Genomic DNA, 13595 nt, shown 5'->3' on the forward strand with positions numbered 1-13595 from the left:
GTCAGCTAAGCCTATAAAAGAGGGAGGAAAGATACCAGAGGGAGAGTCACCGAAATACTGTGTGGCAGACAGTGTTATTAATAAATTATTAGCTCCCTTGGTAAAACTCCAAATTTCATGTTTAATGTATTTCATTGTTAAAAAATTTACATGAAGCTTAATAAGCATATATTTGTGCATAGCTTTTGCTATTTGAATTTATTGGTTAAAGGTTTTTATTCATATTGTAAAGTTTAATATTTGCATCGTCGCAAAATCTTTGGTTACCTTCTTTGGATACCTTCAGTGAGAAACTTTAACTTGTATATTTTATAGATCCCATCTAACTTTAGTCAATTACCGGCCGTGGAAGAGCTGTACAGCCAGACAAGGTTGATATAAATTTCTATTTGTGGGTGGAATTATATGAGGACTGACTTTGCAAGCCAAGCATTCCATCTCCCTATAAATAAGAGCAAACTACATGGCTTCTTGTAATAAGGATGCATTGAAGTATTGATTGCTCTATGCCTACTTTCAAACATTGGGCGCGATGTTTCTACAACACGACGTTACACTTAAAATGCGGCGTCGAAGAGGGTTTTTGACTTCGATTAATTTTTGCAAGTTTTATTCGGTTTTTTATATTGTTGGTTGATTCTGGTTCTGTTCGTTTTGTGATGTCATTTTATCAAAAATTACCTCGAAGTGCGGAAATCGATTTAATCATGTTTACCCTTTAAGTTATTTCACATTAAATGCAGTACTGTCGCAAGTAATGTAGGAAGGAAAGATGGGACGGAAGTACATGTATACGGTTTTCCATATTTGTTATTATCATAGGATGTTTAACTTTCAAGGTGCATATCATCTGTCATTGTAAAATTTCTATATCTTAATTCAACCCCAATACAAATATATCTGACACTCTGCAAGGTAATCGAACATTTTTACCCTTGGTTAAATTTGAATAGAATTGTATTTTCCCTGGCACATAAGTTGTCGAAATACACCCTGCCTTTCAATTACTTGAACCTTGGCTTGAGAATTATTTCCCAAGTTGTCTATAGTGTTTAACTTCTGATATACATTTTAAACTATAGTAATCTACTCCTGGATCGTCCGCGAAAACGAAAATATAATCCCGGGTTTTTATTAATTCGATGAAACGGTTTTCGTCATGTTTGGGATTCGTCTTTCAATTACCTCCATTTCATGCACAAGTTTATATTGACGAAAAGTTCCGGCTTCGATAGTACAGGAATTACTTTCATCACGACAGTTATATTAACATGAATAGCAGGACAAATCGCGAAGTAAAACATTCCGTGAACTGGTATTGGTGATTGCACCTTACTGAAGTGACGACTTTAAATGATCTATTTCGCAGTACTTCCGTAACATAAATTTCAATTCGCATTTTACATTTAGAAGACTGTCTTGGTGTCTCCAATTTGTCTTTGCAAAAGTTGAACGAAGTTCATGTAATGGGATTTTCTCCCCATTTCCCAATTCTTTTAAATAAATGGTTAAAAGCTATAAACGATTAATAAAAATTGCAAAATTTAACCTGTGTCGAACCTATGTTCCCTTTAGCAAAATGCACTATTCTTTTTTTTCGGCAGCAATCATCAACCTCTTCTTCCAACTTTCATAACAGGATTTGCTTTAATTATCATGAACATTTAATTGAAACTTTAGCACATGTAACGTCGGAAATTAGCGTCTTTAGGATTTTAGACGTTTTTAGACGTTTGGACAAATTGGCTTCCGTTTTGTAATGTGTGGAAGCATTTTATTCCTTTAAGACCCAAATAAGTAGTTAATAAGAAAAGAATCTTGGTATTTTTTACTCTTCGTGTATCTAACTTTTGTTTTCCACATATTATTTTTCCATCAAATAGTTAAGAAATAAACTCATCATAGATACCAGGACTATATTTATTATGTACGCAAGACGCGCGTTTCGTCTACAATAAAATTTTATATCGACCTTATCTGAAATCCTCTTATCTGGCTATACAGCTCTTCCACGGACGGTAACTTATTAACTTCAGTTGGGATCTATAAAATATATAAGTTTCTCACTGAAGGTATCAAAAGAAGGTAACCAAAGATTTTGCGACGATGCAAATATTAAACTTTACAATATAAATAAAAATCTTTAATCAATAAATTCAAATAGCAAAAGCTATGCAATTAACAAATATATACTTATTAATCTCCATGTAAATTATTTAACAATGAAATATATTAAATATGAAATTTGAAGTTTTACCAAGAGAGCTAATAATTTATTAATAACACTGTCTGCCACACAGCATTTCGGTGACTCTCTATCTGGTATCTTTCCGCCCTCTTTTATAGCCGAATATGCGGGGGCTTTTCTAATTATTGGGGACATTATGATGACCTATAGCTGTTAATTTCTGTATCATTTAGTCTCTTGGCAATCAAAATATATATTCTTTTATATATGGCGATGTCGTTATTATCGAAATTACGACAAAGCGATGTCGTTAAAACGACATGTTATGTCGAAATTACGACATAGCGATGTCGTTATAACGACATAAATGTTTATTTGAATGGCCCTTATCGGCTTCCGTATATATTGGTCATATATTAATAAAAAAGATTGAGTACGTTTGAATGTTATGCAATTTTTGGGTTCATAGACATATCCGAAAACTGGCTGCTTGCGTAGTGGCTGCTAGCGAGTGGCTGCTTGCTTGAGCCTGGTGCGAAAATCAATTTGCATAAGTTTTTACTATTGCACTATACCAAAGACATATATGTCTCTGACTAATCATATAGAATAATATCGACCACTGCATAATCATATCATTAAGGATAGAGATGTATCATGAAGCAAATGTTTTATACTATTACGACATTTGACTATACTACTCTGTCAATTTGTTATATCACTAAGATTAATTTATATACTACAAAGACGTTTTGATATAACACGGAGTCCGTGATAAAACACCACCTCTTGATTGGAGAATATATAAAATTTCTGTTTAAAATGTTAAAAAAATATAGCAACTCTCTACTCGCCATTATAGACTCAGTTTTATCGATAATTACTCCCCCTTTCAGCATCACTGGATCCGACTCTGAAGACTATACCTTAAAGAGAAGGATATATACAAACAATGATTCAATGTATAATGATTGGTACCGATTATCGATTATTAGTTTTTACAAATTGCATACTGTATAAGTTTTTACAATTATTATCTAAAAGGTTGTTTGCATGTTTTCTGTTTTTAATTGATAAAGTTTGAAAGTATATTTATTAGATAAGTATTATTTTTTTTTTAATTATTATAATAGTAATAATGTTTCTAATTTGTAATCTCATAATTATTTACTACGGGTAAAAGTTGAAGTATTCTTTAAACATTTGAAATTTAAAAAAAGTTCATTTCCTTCACACTGAGTCTTAGGACAGCTGTTAGGACACCTTTGCTACGAAACTGTTGCTTAGAAAGATGGAACATGTACCTATTTTATAAGCAAAAAGTGAATTTCAGAGCGAGGGCATGATATGTGATGTGCAGTTGTACAACATTTGCATATCTTATTTGTATTGTGATTAGATCCGGCTGCTCCTTCAGTCATCGTCAATTCTCTCTGAAAAATTTGCTTACTTTACAAGTTAAGGTTAGCTTAAAATGAACCATTATTGGTTATACAATGATATTACATGGCATGTTAAAGTATGAGCTTTGGTCACTTTAAAGAGAACCACAGAATGATATGACATTTACGTAAAATGTTGATATCAGAAAAAAAAGACAGATTGAGCTCGAAATTTGGTGGCGTCACTTACCATTGTTGAGCTATGCCTATTTATAAACATAAAAATGCTGAATTTGTCGCTTCTGTTCTATAACTTTAGTTTGCCTCAAACAAATGTAATAAATCTTAAACACAATGCATATTACCATAAAACACAGATCAAGGTTGAAACTTGGTGGCCTCACTTTTACCGTTCTTGAGTTAAGGCCATTTATAAACATAAAAATGCTGAATTTTTTGTTTCCCTTCTCTAACTTAAGTTTGCATCAGCCGAATGTTAAAATCACAAAACAGCAGTCATAACTACATGAATCCTGAATCTGAATGTGGAAGTTGAATCGTACATATTTACGAGCGGGGGAATTTATGGCCCATAGACACTTGTTCCATTAATTAGGTCTTTCCACCTTTCCGTGGAAAGACCTATTGAATTTGTTCTGATTATTATTAGGTCTTTCAACCTTTCAGTTGAAAGACCTATAGGGTTTGTTCTGATTATTAGGTCTTTCAACCTTTCTGTTGAAAGACCTATTGTATTTGTTCTGATTATTATTATTATTAGGTCTTTCAACCTTTCAGGTGAAAGACCTATAGGGTTTGTTCTGATTATTATTATTATTTTTTTTTTTTTTCTTCCGCCAACTTTTTTTTCCTTCGCTGTTTTTTTGTTTCACAAGATATCGCTTAGATATAAGGTAAATGATATCGAACAGTTAATACGCTTCTGAAACCGACACCGCGTAACAAAAAACTTTACCTTGTAAGAGTTATCTCCCCGAACACTATTTTTCTTGTGGCCACTACTCCTTCACAACCGTATAAGAAACCGACAAATTTATTTTTCCAAATTCCTCGTTATATCCTTAGGATGTTCTGTTTTATTTCAACCGAAGCTATCCGGAGACTCCATATGAGAGTTATCCCCCCTTTTATATATGATATCAGTGATATGCATTTCTAACTGGTAAACTATAAGTGATAGAGACCTAGGGTCTTTTGATTTAAGATCCTTGGTCCAAAAAAATTAAAATTAGGTCAAGGTCAAAGGTCAAGGTCAAAATCTAAATTTTGATTTTGGCTTATTTTCACTCTTTTTCAATAACCTTATAAGATATCAACAAATTATTTTTACTTAATTGTTAGTTGCGACATGTCGTAACTTAAAATTTTTGATTGGAAGGGTGCGTAGACAATAAACGGGAGTTTTTGCCCCTCTTATATTTAGAATTATGCGTAAAGTGATATTACTCATGAACCATACATACTACTGACCTAGGGTCTTTTGATTTGGGATCCTTGGTTTATGACCTTGAAATTGGGGTCAAGGTCATAGGTTAATTGGACGTTCTAGATTTTGACCTTTGCTCCAAATTCATATTTTCATATCATAAAGCCATAGCAACTGACATTTTCAACTGAATCTTAATATTTTCATATCAAAATAGATCCTTATTGGTTGAAAGACCTTCAATTGTTCTTTGAACAATTGGTTTTTAATTATTATTATTATTTTTATTTTTTTTCTTCCGCCAACTTTTTTTTCCTTCGCTGTTTTTTTGTTTCACAAGATGTCGCTTAGATATATGGTATATGATATCGAACAGTTAATGCGCTTCTGAAACTGACACCGCGTAACAAAAACCTTTACCTTGTAAGAGTTATCTCCCCGAACACTGTTTTTCTTGTGGCCACTAAGGCTTCGCAACCGTAAAAGAAAGCGACAAATTTTTTTTTCCAAATTGCTCGTTATATCCTCAGGATGATCTGTTTTATTTTGACCGAAGCTATCTGGAGACTCCATATGAGAGTTATCCCCCCTTTTATATATGATATAAGTGATTTGCATTTCTAACTGGTAAACCATTAGTGATAGAGACCTAGGGTCTTTAGATTTAAGATCCTTGGTCCAAAAAAATGAAAATTAGGTCAAGGTCAAAGGTCAAGGTCAAATTCTAAATTTTGATTTTTGCTTATTTTTACTTATTTTCAATTACTTTATAAGATTTCGACAAAATATTTTTACTAAATTGTTATTTGCGACATGACGTAACTTATAAATTTTGATTGGAAGGGTGCGTAGACAATAAATTGGAGTTTTTGCCCCTCTTTTATTTAGAATTATGCGTAAGGTGATATTACTCATGAACATCTGGGGTCTTTTGATTTGGGATTCTATGTTTATGACCTTGAAATTGAGGTCAAGGTCATAGGTTATTTGGACGTTCTAGATTTTGACCTTTGCTTGAAATTCATATTTATACATCATAAAGCTATAGGAACTGACATTTTCAACTGAATCTTAATATTTTCATATCAAAATACATCCTTATTGGTTGAAAGACCTTCAATTGTTCTTTGAACAATTGGTTTTTAATTATTATTATTATTTTTTTTTTTTTCTTCCGCCAACTTTTTTTTCCTTCGCTGTTTTTTTGTTTCACAAGATATCGCTTAGATATAAGGTAAATGCTATCGAACAGTTAATACGCTTCTGAAACTGACACCGCGTAACAAAAAACTGTACCTTGTAAGAGTTATCTCCCCGAACACTGTTTTTCTTGTGGCCACTACTCCTTCGCAACCGTATAAGAAACCGACAAATTTATTTTTCCAAATTGCTCGTTATATCCTTAGGATGTTCTGTTTCATTTCAACCGAAGCTATCCGGAGACTCCATATGAGAGTTATCCCCCTTTTATATATGATATCAGTGATATGCATTTCTAACTGGTAAACTATAAGTGATAGAGACCTAGGGTCTTTTGATTTAAGATCCTTGGTCCAAAAAAATTAAAATTAGGTCAAGGTCAAAGGTCAAGGTCAAATTCTAAATTTTGATTTTGGCTTATTTTCACCTTTTTTCATTAACCTTATAAGATATCGACAATTTTTTTTTTACTAAATTGTTAGTTGTGACATGCCGTAACTTATAAATTTTGGTTGCAAAGGTGCGTAAACAATAAAAGGGAGTTTTCGCCCCTCTTATATTAAGAATTATGCGTAAAGTGATTTTACTCATGAACCATACATATTAAGGAACTAGTGTCTTCTTATTTGGGATGTTTAGTCTATGACCTTGAAATTGAGGTCAAGGTCATAGGTTAATTGGACGTTCTAGATTTTGACCTTTGCTTAAAATTCATAGTTATACATCATTAAGCCATAGGAACTGACATTTTCAACTGAATTTTAATATTTTCATATCTAAATAGATCCTTATTGGTTGAAAGACCTTCAATTGTTCTCTGAACAATTGGTTTTTAATTATTATTATTTTTTTTTTTTCTTCCGCCTAATTTTTTTTCTTGCGTAGTATTGATGTTTCAAAAGATGTCGCTTAGATATTTGGAATATGGCATCGTATAATTTATACGCTTTAAAATTTACAACTGCGTAACAAAATACTTTACATTGTAAGAGTTATCTCCCCAAACACTGTTTTTCTTGTGGCCACTACTCCTTCGCAACCGTAAAAGATTACGACAAATTTATTTTACCAAATTGCTTGTTATATCTTAAGGATTAGGATATTCATTTGGACCGAAGCTTTACGGAGACTCCATATGAGAGTTATTCCCCCTTTTCCATTGAATTAAGTGAAATGCATTTCTAAATGGTAAGCCATAAGTGATAGAGACCTAGGGTCTTCAGATTTGAGGTCCTTGGTCCAAAAAAATGAAAATGAGGTCAAGGTCAAAGGTCAAGGTCATATTCTAAATTTTGATTTTGGCTTATTTTCACTTATTTCCAAAAACCGTATGACATATCGACAAATAATTTTTCATAAATTGTAAGTTGCGACATGTCCTTACTTGTATATTTTGGTTGAAAGGGTGCGCAGACAATAAATGGGAGTTTTTGCCCATCTTACATTTAGAATTATGCGTAAAGTGATATTACTCATTAACCAAACATATTAAAGACCTAGGGTCTTTTGATTTAAGGTCCTTGGTTTGTGACCTTGAAATTGAGGTCAAGGTCATAGGTTAATAGGACGTTCTAAATTTTCACCTTTGCTTTAAATTCACATTAATACATCATAAAGCCATAGGAATTAACATTTTAAACTGATTTTTCATATTTCAATATCAAAATAGATCTTTACTAGTGGAAAGACCTTCAATTGTTCTCTGAACAATTGGTTTTTAATTTTATATATGAACTGTATTTTTTTTATTTGATCTTTCAGATATCTTTGGTTGAACGGAATAATGGAATCATGTATTTGGGAATATAAGAAGATAAAAAGCTGACATTTAGAAAGATTGTTCGAAAAGTTAAGAAGAGTTTAAAGATGAAAAATTACAGCTATATCATTAAAAGATCCGATTACTAAACGATTGGTACCAGATGCATTATAACTAAGCATAATTCTCTTGTATGAAAACAAAAAAAACCAAAATTGTCTTACAGATGACCATTGACAAAACATTAACAAAATGTTCAGGATTAATAAGCGAACAAAAAAGGCTTAGATGTATTTTCTTACTGTTTGTATGTCATCACATGATAAATCGAAACGATAAGGAAATAAATTTTTGGCTATATAGCAATTCTATTGTTTTACATGCATTCTGAACTGTTCCACTAAAATATCTGTGGTAAGATAAACTGGACATACAAAATGTAACAATTGCAATAATTTTGGAATTTTTAATAATATTCAAAATGACAGAGGAAAAAGGTATAATTCATGTATTTTTTATATAAATTTTGCGTCGTTGTCGTCGTCAGCGTCGTCCGAAGACATTTGGTTTCCGGACGATTTTAACACAAGGTTTATTACCACTAAAGAAAGGTTTGGATTGATTTAGGGGGTTATGGTTCAAATAGTTTATGAATAAGGGGCCAAAAAGGGGCCTAAATAAGCATTTGTTCTAGTTTCCAGACATTAACTGTGAAAAGGTGTATGGAGTTCTCTGAAATTATACCACACTCACATAGGGATGGTAAGGATTGACCTTTAGGGGTCATGGCTCAAACCGTAAAGGAATTACGGGCTTAAAGGGGAAAAACAAAGGTTTCCTGGTTATTTTAATGGAGAATAACATTAGTACAATGTTATGTTTGGATTACCTCACTTACACTGCTTTTAAATTATGTATAAAGAAATGTTATATTGTCTTGAGGTGATTAGCTGTCAATTTATTTTTAGAAGCTACTATTTTAAACATGCTGATTAAAAACGGGGTAAACATCTTTTTTTGGGGGGAGGGGGGGTATTCAAATTACAACAGCATATTGTATTGCACATAACATGCATAAGTAAAACAAAGGTGGTAAATTTATCTATTTTTATTTTTTTGGGGTCAGGGCAATTCGCAAAAGCATAGTGTATTGCAGAAAAGCAAAACATGGAATATAAATTAAAATCATATAACCAATTCAAAGTTCTTTAATTACAGTTATTCTTTGTCAGAAACCTATTATTCGTCAAATATTTAATTACAATCTAAATTCAGACCTGTATCATGCCCGAATATTGTGTCCATTTTTGCCCTAATTGTTTAGGGTTTGACCTCTGTGCTCGTATCCAGCTGCGCTTGGCGATGCAATTCATTTTACCAGTTTGACTGTAATAAATAAGTCCGTTGGAATTTTCTTTTAAATTGTTTTAATTTCATCAAGAAATATTATTAATATTATCAAAATTCACAATTATCAAAACATCCTATGTTGCAAAAATATATAAATCATCATTATTATACAGAAAGCACCATGCATTTAGAATACAATTATTCCATGTTGCATCCTTTACAGAGAGTTGACTGAAAATGGACAGCAAAGTGTAGAATTCAGTATAAATTTATTTTGAAATGTGACAAATAAATACTAATATAACAGAATTGTCTTGTTTTTCATGTGTTTCTCTCAAATACGTGGGTTATAGAATGAAATTATTACGTTCTGGTCCGAATACGGCCTCTAATTGCACTTGTCAGAATTTAAAGGGAAAAAAAGAGGAAAATTGTTTTTTTCCTTTTTTATTCTGCTCTCAGTTATAGAAAGATTCCAGTAGAGGTACAGAAGGACTTATTGTGGTGGCATAGGTTTCTGTCGAGCTATAATGGTATCTCTATGATGTCTCTTGAATATTGGTCGTCTCCAGATGAGATTTTTTCAAGCGATGCTTGTTTAGAAGGGTTTGGAGCTATTACTTATCATCTATTTTTTCATGCTGTTTTTCCTTCTGATATCACAAAAGATCAACTACATATCAATTGTTTGAAGTTACTGTTATTGTAGTTAACGTTGATGTTAAATTTGGGGAAACAAATTTTGCGGGGAAAAAATTCTGATCTTTTGGGATAATGAGCTCGAGGCGTCTATTCAGGTCATCAATTCAGGTTTATCTAAGGATGCTTTTATACAAACTTGTTTGAGAGATCTTTGTGTTATTCAAGCGAGTTTTCCGTTTGAAGTTCGAGCCAGACACATTTTAGGTGTAGAAAATAGACTTGCTGGCTATTTGTCTCGATGACATTGTAGTCATAAATACAGAAGCAATTCCAGTATATAGATATAAAGAGGTACCAGTTCTCATGTCAGATTTTTCATTTTTGAATAATTGGTAATTCATTTTACAGAGTTAGAGGTTTTGCAGTTTCAATGTAAAGATTATGCTATACATGTTTTTGCGGAGAGTACTTATAAAAAAACTCAGTTAGAATCATATTTTAGGTTTTGTATATATTTTGAACTTAATCCTGTTCCTGCTACAGTTCATGTTTTGACACTATATGAACAGTTTCTAAGTAGAAGTTTTAAATCTGTTGACTCTATCAAGAATTATATTAGTTCACTTAAATATCTGCATTTACTGTTAGATTTAGAATATCCACAGTTTGAAGCTTTTCATTTGAGATTAGTATTAAAAGGTTAATTTAGAATTAAGGCACATTGCCTAAAACAGGCCTTGCCAATTACTCTTCACATTTTACTTCAAATTTATGATAAGCCAGATATGAATAGTGCGCATGATGCTACTATATGGTGTTTATTTTTACATGCCGTTTTTTATGTTTAGAAAATCTAATTTGGTTCCAGATTCTGTTTCTACTTTTGATCATAATAAGCAGCTTTGTAGGGATAGAATTATTTTCGATTTTAAGCGTAAGCTATTATTGATAAGTGTTAAATGGTCGAAAACCATTCAGTTTGGTGAGAGAGAATTATTGATACCTCTAGTCTCAATACCAGATTCTCCATTGTGTCCCGTTTAAGCTTTTTTGAATATGTAGTCTTTAGTTTGTACTTCTGATAAGAGTCCAGCTTATTGTTTTATGAAAAATAAATTATGTGTTCCTGTCACGTATAGACAATTTCAGACAATATTGAAACAGTTAATTACTGAGATTGGTTTTGATGCGTCTTCATATTCTACACATAGTTTTAGGCGAGGGGGTGCTAGCTGGGCTTTTGAAGCCGAAGTACCTACTGAATAAATGCAATTGTATGGAGATTGGAAAAGCGATGCTTACAAGAGATATTTAAAATTTTCATTAGACGATAAGATTCCAATAGCAGAAAAGATGACGGCACATATTTCTGATGTTTTACTATAAATTTTACAGGGAATTTCTTAGAAAAAAAGGGCGACCATTGTGTTAGCGTCTATACCTAAATATGTTAGTGGAATAGATGGGTGTACAACTCAGGCCTTTCCTGGTGCCACTATTGGTCGTCTTACTGAATAAATTTCATCTGGGAAAGTAGATTTAATTTCATTAGATTTCGTTATTATAGTACATGTTGGTACTAATAATATTTCTTCGTCTTAATCCGTAGATACTATTATGTCATATTTCGGAGATTTAATTCAGTTTAATTAGTTTAAAAAGAAGACATTTGCTAAATTGATATTTACGTCTATTCTTCCTAGACCAGTTGATCACTTAAAAACTGGATCTAAAGTTAATAAAGTTAATACTGAGTTAAAAAGAATGTGTAAAAGAAATAATTTATTATATTGTAATTTGTATAGGAGTTTCTTACTCGATAATATTCCAGATTCTTTCTTATTTGCTCCGAGAGATGGGCTTCATTTAAATTTTGCTGGTAAAGAACTTTTCAGAAAAAAAGATAATCAATATTATTAAGCATCAGAGTATGTAAATTGTAATGTGTTACAATTGTGTTTTTATTTACTTCATACATGTATATTGTTTGTTACAATTACTATGTTTTCTCTTTTCAGAGACCTTGCATCCTGAATATGATGTTGGTTTTCCTCTAACTACTCAGGATCTACATATATATGGAGTTTGTTTGCTGTTTGGTCCTTTCATTATCTATACACATTTTGAAAGGATAGAGCTTATTTGAAGAGAGAAAAAAGAGTGATAATAGTATGTCTTGCAGGGTTGGCGGATGTTTGCCAAAAAATTTGGTTATATATTTATGTTCATATATTTTCATTTATGTATTTATTTATGATATATTGTGTTTTGTAATATATTGAAAAAAATATTTATAACAGGCAATACAAATTATACCTATTTAGTGATGCGTCTAGACAATAAAGAAAGTTGTTGTTCACGTATAACAGTGTAGTGTACGTATGAATTCCAGAATTAATTGTACCCTTGATAGTCTGGATGTAGTTAATGTTTACAGATAAGGAATATAAGATTGATCGATTATTGAGTCTATTGTGCTTTACGTCCAGTTGCAAACATTTCATACATATTCAGAGTAATTATTATATCAAATTAGACAGGTTCTTTCAATTGGGTTGACCTAGAAGAAGAGATTGGAACTTCTTATGGTACATGTAAATGAGGATAGGTCGGACTTTGGAGATATAAATTGCACACGCACAGACAAATGAGAAAGACAATTGTAATGTATATTTCTATAATGTTATTTGTTTTGGTACACATGTATGTATAAACGTATAAGCTGGAGAAATGGAAGATTAAATTAGGATGAATGAGCTATTTTCCCTTCTAGATCCGCTTATTTCATCTCAAAATTTGGTGGAGTTCTTGTCGGTCGCGCAGTCTTATTTTTCCTGAGTTGAGGCCTGTTTTTCTTCTAATTTTGATAGACGTATTTACACTTGTAAAATGCAACTTATCCGTTGTTACTTAAACAAGTTTCTGCAAAGTTTTAAATGTAATTTGTTTTGGTATGTATAAACGTATTGACTACGGAATAAAAGAACAAAGTGTAAACTAATTGCAATTCAGGAAACAAAAGAGATATATATATAAGTATTAATTAATCTTGCTTTTTTATAAACAAGTTTCTGCATAGTTTTGACGAATAATTTAAAACATTGATTGTTCAACTTGGATGCCATCAGAGGTTTATTCGGGAACAGACCTCTATGTAGGGTCGTTCAGAGAAAACTTGAAGCTAAGTTTCCAAAGGTGTACTCACGTCTATTGGTTTCTTTGTTTCTTCAGCTTAAACACACATGAACTTTTATACATTGTCATGATACCATAGGAATAGAACTAAATACTTTAAAAGATAATTGAAGTCCATCCTTTTATCGAATGAAAAAACTTTATCAACGTATTTTGCTCAAAGTTCTTCAACAGTGATGTACATGTTGAATGTCCATTGGAATGACATGAAAAAAAAGTTAATTTCGTTCTTTGTCCCAAATATGTAGAAATATTTGCCACTGTACGTAACTACAACATTTCAATCAATCAATGAATTGATAAATCATTGAATTTACACAAATTCAGAAATAATTTAATTTTTCTTCATATTGTATCAAAGCAATTTACTAAACGGATTTGAACATGTTACTTTTCTTCATTATAAGAAGCAATGTCAATTAACGTCAGATC

This window comes from Mytilus edulis, chromosome 5, assembly GCF_963676685.1.
Source record: "Mytilus edulis chromosome 5, xbMytEdul2.2, whole genome shotgun sequence".
NCBI classification, from domain to species: domain Eukaryota; kingdom Metazoa; phylum Mollusca; class Bivalvia; order Mytilida; family Mytilidae; genus Mytilus; species Mytilus edulis.